This window comes from Aptenodytes forsteri, unplaced genomic scaffold, assembly GCF_000699145.1.
Source record: "Aptenodytes forsteri isolate BGI_AS27 unplaced genomic scaffold, ASM69914v1 Scaffold54, whole genome shotgun sequence".
Lineage (NCBI taxonomy): Eukaryota > Metazoa > Chordata > Aves > Sphenisciformes > Spheniscidae > Aptenodytes > Aptenodytes forsteri.
The window spans coordinates 7107234-7113195 of record NW_008796044.1 but is presented as its reverse complement, the minus strand read 5'-3'; positions in this window follow the sequence as shown (position 1 = coordinate 7113195).

Sequence of the window (5962 nt, the reverse complement as noted above, 5' to 3'; positions counted from 1 at the left end):
CAGGGATGTGGTGAGGCTTTTTCTTTGCAAAGCACTTGGAAGAAGAAAAGCCCAAAGGGCTGAGTATTATTATCAGACTGGTTTTAGTGTCTTCCCTTGTCCCCAGACCCCTCAGGTGGGGATGAAGATGATCACTTGAAATGACGTTTAGGGGCAGCTTTTTCTCATGTCACTTCAGGAAAACAATCCCCAATTAATGAAATTTCTGTCGTACTACAGTTGAATAGGGATGAGGTTTTAAAGAGAATTCAGTTGTTAAGTCAGACTTTAATGTGTTAATATTCTCCAGGTAAAACTTCAGCTTGCCTCCTTGTTTCTAAAGGTAAAACAGGGAGTAGTGGTTCTTGGTGAAGCCAGAAAACTGTTCTCAAATCTCTTTTTCTCCAACCAAAAAGTATATTTTAGAGGAGAGTAATCTCTCTTCCCTGATGGGTATTTGTGCAGCTTTCAAGCATGATAAACTGTATGCTTTGTTGCAGCTGCTGGCAAAATGGAGATGTGCCCTTAAGCAGGAAGTCTGGACTGTTTTATTTTCTCAGCTCCCCAATAATGGTACTCGGATAACACTAACTTCCAGTTCACATTCAGATTCTACTTTTGTGTGGTCATAGTAAATATTAAACCTTTTGGGTTTTGACGCAAGGGGAAAAATCTTTTCTACTAGAAGTCTCAAGTGCCCTTGAACCAATTTTAGCAGCAGTGACATGAAAGCAAGAGAAGCAGAAGGCTGAGGAAGTGAAAGCTGACCTCAAGCCGTCCTCTTAGTTGGAGGCATGTTGTTGTCACAGCATGGCATATGTATTTCCCAGTGGTCCCTTTGCCTGTGAGTCCATTTATCTCAGCTGAAAGGATGCAGTCACCGAGTAAGATCAGAATTTAACCCTTTCAGAGCATCAAGCAGTATAATGACAGAAGAGTTATATAAACCAGCCTATGGTCTGCACTATGTGAAACCAAGGCAGGAATGGTTTCAGGTTGTTTCTTACCAATTCATTAATTCCTGCCTTTTTACTTACTGGAATTGGATCCATGGCCTGATGGTTATTTGAGATCCACTTCCAAAAACTCTACTTGTGGTGGATGCCATCACTGGTTTGGAAGAAAGCTTATTCTCCTCCCATTCCTTTGCAGGCTTCAGTTGCATAATGCTTTTGTGGTGGACTTCAAGATTACCGCAGCCTTCAATTAGCAGCTATCAACAGTCTTTCATCTGGGGAGACTATATGCAGCTAGTTGGTTGTCATTCCAGAAATCTAAGGAAGATGCACATTTCTAATATGCTCCGTGCAAGCTGCTTTAGTGACAGCTGTATGTGGGTGACTCGGTAGTGGATACTTTTTGAAGTGTGGTTTTCTGCCTCTGCGTAGTTAGGTTTTCAGGCAGGTACTTGAGATTTCAACCCTGAAACAGTGCTTCATGGCAGCATTAGATCACTTTGGACAAACCTCTTGTTCAGTGCTCTTGTTTTATCACGTTGTTGGAAATTGCAGAGATATACAGGACTTCCTGTATTGTTGGTCTTCCTTGTTTTGCTGGTCTACATGCTGACTGGGTCACCGGGTTACGCTATTACTCAAGACAAAGAACAGGTAAAATATGAAACGTGGCAATGCCAGTCTTGCTGTTCTGCCTCGAGACTGTCTGCAGCCTGTTCTGAGGAAACCGTGTCTTCAGCTGGAAGGAGCGGTTGGGTTCTCTGCTGCCTCTTCAGCCCCTGTTATATCAGCCGAGTCTTTCTGCAATATGAGGGGGGAGCTGGTTATGGAAACTAACTTTGAATGTGAAACCTTATTTATAAGGAACTAAACAAAAGCAAAGACATTTTACACAACAGGTAGTTTTCTGTCACAAGAAAGGCTGCGGCTTACCTGAGCCAGGTTTAAAAGTAGCATGTGACCAGAAGTGATAGGATCCAAATCCTCTTTAAACTGACCCACAGAGCCACTTGACTGTGAAAGTACTACAGCTACTTGGTCCACCTTCGGACTATTTGCCAAGCCTGCCTGTCTCCTCAGCTAGTATACACCCATTTTTGCCTTAAAGAAATACCCTAAAACGCACTCCAGACCTTCTGTCTGTAATAAGAAGTTATTGATTCAGCTTGTGTATCTGGGATCCGCTTTCACCGCGGCACTGTTGTGTGGCTAGAGCAGGAATCTGAGGGATCCAGTTCCTGTGCAGTCTTTCTTGCCCTCCCAAAGGCCCCATTTAAGTTTGGGGAAGCTATTTTCTCTGTTCATGCCCCAGTTTTTCAATCTATGAAACTTCTACAGGATCTTATCGGGCTTTTATGATGATTACTGTAAGATGTACCCATTGCTTAGAGACTTTTACAGAAGTTACCAAAGAGAGAAATACTGTAGCTGTTGTCTGTCCTAGTTTATGCTTCCTTTGAATGGTGAAGTGAAAATGAAATAACCAAACCTGGATTCCATCACGGAATCCGGATTTCCTAGGCAAAATTTGATTCTCTTGCCTTTCAAGCACACTTAATGATCTCTTTTATCGTGGATGAGATTGCGTAAGGGTGGATTGAATTTCTCCTTTGTAGATTCTTGCTCCCTTGTCTGCCCTGTTTGTGTAAAGCTTGCACACTCAGCACGGTGGGGCAGAGTCCCCATTGGTGCAGTTCCGTTGTACTCTGCAGAGTTACACCAGAGAGGAGACGGACCCGTGAGCTTTCTCTCTCCAGTCACTTTATTCAATGACTATTTAATAAAACACAGGAGTACGTTAGCAGGGACGGAATAGCAGAGGAGAGGAAATGTCACGTACCTTTTAGTCATTTCCACTCTGTTCACCCAGCCATGAACTGAAGAGCTCGAGCTGGGAATGCAGACAACTAGATAAGAGGTGCATGTGATGGTGATATGTGGACTTGCGTTTCTGCTCTCGGGAAGGGGGCAGCCCCACTGAACATGGGTGTTTGCCTTGTTCTGTGACCTTGCTGTGCCCCGTCAGTGGGACATGTTTGAGTTGAACTCCTGGACGAGTCTCCAGTGGCACCGTCTCATGAGCGTGGCAGCGTCTTAACTCTGACCAGGAGCAGTGCAGAATGTGACTGTCGCTTTGTGAACCTTAAATTTTCAGTGCTTCATCAGCAGAGCTTCTGTTGAAAGAGACAGCTGTGATAAATCAATAGCTATTAGCAGTCCTTTAATTTTTAAACAAATGTATTTAAGTTTTATATGTGAATATTGTAGTATTTTTTTATTTTAAAACTTGAGATGTTTTGATATTACTTGCAAAGTCAAATGAACAAAGCGTCGCTAATCTCCAAAAATATAAGTCCATTTCGTTGGTGGGAAGCCTGTATATATTGTATTTTTTTTGTGTTTCTGTGCTCTTTGTTTACCCAAAGGTTCTGGCTGTATGAAAGACAAAGACTGAAGTGTGGGAGTGGTGCAAATAATTGACAACGACATTTGAGTTAACATTGGAAAGGGCTGATTTCCTTTAGATGTCCAGATACTGTCTATTTGCTAATTAAAAAAAAAAAAAGGAATTGCAGTTGCTTCTTTTTTCCTTTTTTCCCTGCCCCAAGCTGCTGCTCATTCTGACTGCCGCTTTAATTGGCTGGGACTGCGGATTGAAAGGTTTCTCGCTCTTCCTGATCCGATTGTCTAAAATATGGGCTATAGGCCATGGCATTAGAGAACTTTGTTGAACATGTCATTCACAATCCTTTAGGTGGACTCCAAGAAATGCACACACGCGTGCCTGTCATCTCTCCTCACGCAGGTGAGTCGTCAGGGATTTCTGCACTGATAAACTGCCCAGGTGTGTCGTTCTCTGATACTTCTGTGCCTGCTTTTGTGTCTGTTCCAGGTAAGGCCACTCACGGACCATCGTGTAGAGAAATGCTGTCTGCCAGGCTTTGGTGGTGGTTCATTCTGCAGAACTCTGCTCACAGTTGAAATCTTGACATCTGGTTTTATTTTTGCCATTCTGTTCCCTCACAGCTTCGCTTTGCTGCACTTTTCTCCTTTTGTGTGCAGTGTGTTGTAGCAGGTGTACTGTATGGCAGCTCGATTAAGGATGGCTCAATATACAGTGTGTATTGACGCTTGTGGTATCCACAGGCAGGTTATGATTTCAGGGATTTGCTGGAGAGAAGAACAGGCTTTCTCTGGAGGGGTGTGATTGTCACAGATCGCATTCTCCCTTCGCGCGTCCTCTGCAAAAATAGCCGGGCCTCCATTCCTGGTTTTGCCTTAGTCTCATAACACTTGGTGCCATGTCGGTGGGCCTTGCTTGCCTTAGTCTCCTGAACCTCTGAATGCCCCTGGGCACTTCTCACTAGAAAAAAAACGTTGCAAAAGACCGTTCACAAATGACCTTTATGGGGTGAGATCTATATTTCTGTGCTAAAGATCTGCCAGCAAAGTCCCCTTGTGATCGCAGAGGTTGTGTCCCATTATAGGGGCTCTTCCTCATTCTGCCTAAAATGTGTGGTCATTGCTCGGTGTTTGCTAACCGGACTAGACCAGGAAATACTGCTGCCTGCTGCTGTGTTTGTAATTTCTGGCTCTGCTGGTTTTTCTCTGCAGCAACAGTGAGAGTTGGGAGTTTTCAAACCACAGCCACCTCCATCTGCAGAAAAGCATCAGAGCTTGTGAGCAAGGGGAAGAGCATTTTGCTTACGGCACGGTATTGCAGAACACCTGCAAGCAGGGCATGGTCTGCCGTTCCTGCGGGGCGATCGGGAGCAGCACTGACCCGCGCTCCTAGGAGCCTTGCTGCGTGTACAGCCAGATTTCTTGTCACCCACAGCCATGGTGAAATCAGGCTGGTTAAGTAAGAGCTTGTTAAAACCTGAGGCATGTTGCAAAGATATGTGTGCTGTGTTTTAAGCTGCTTTGGGAACGTTGTCTCTCCGTGCTGGTGGGTTGATACTACCCGTTGTAAGGACTTGGGTGAGCTGAGCAATGGTAGTTTTTGTCTGTGCCCCCCCAAAATGCTCATGCCCGAGTTTCTGGGCTGTGCGTGCTGCCCCATGCAGGAACTCTGAAGCGGCTCCTGGCTGGGGGAAAGGAAGGGGGCTGTGCTTGTTGCGTTTCTGCTGAGACAAAGTTCAGATGATGGATTCTCAAACTGAATTTTGCTACTTGGTACGGAGCCAGCCCTGGGCTACAGCAGGCTCTGGGTCTGTAATTACCTGTCCTACCTGTTCCAGAGTTTTTGCTCGGTCTTTGCTATCCTTTGTAATCCTAGCAGCAGCAGGCTCGCAGACGGGATCCCGATGGCACAGGCTGCTTGCTGTCAGGCACCTTGTTTTGCCCAGGGCAGAAAGTGCAAGCAAAAGCTTGAAATGCCCTTGCTGATGCACGAGCCACATGGGATCCAGCCTGCTCCCCTCAGCTGGGTACTGAGCACTGTGCCTTCGCCCCATGTGCAGACTGAGCACATGGAAAACATGCTCCAGCAGCAGCTTGGCCCGAGTACTGCCCTACGGCGCAGCCCCCAGCACGCTTGCAGCGGGAGAGAGGTGGTGCCATGGGGGACCTCCTGGTTTTGGGCCCTTGGTTCACCACTGGGTTGACTGCGAGTAGGGTGCTGCCGAGTGTCCTGGTGGATGCGCAGCTGGCGTGTGAGGAACAGAGGGCGCTGAGGATCCTCGCTGTGGCTGTGCTTGGGGTTGTTCATGTGCCGCAGCCAGCACTTTTGGATGTTGAGGGTCTCCTCTGACCCTCAGTGTCATTCTCCGAGGATGAGTGCTGGGAGATAAGTTATCACAAGGCCTGCTTTTGTACCGCTGCTGTCTCTCCGGTGAGCCTGGTGCTGCCCCCGTACCGCTTCCCTGAAGCCGGGGAGCAGTGCGAGGCAGCGTGCATTCCTCCGGCTCTGCGGGAACAAAGCCCGCTCCCCTCCCCGCGCTCGCCCTGCTCCTCCTCCTCGCCTTGCCGCCGGCAGACGCGCTGGCTCAGGGCTTCCAGCGCCGGGGCAGGCCTGACTCTGCTCG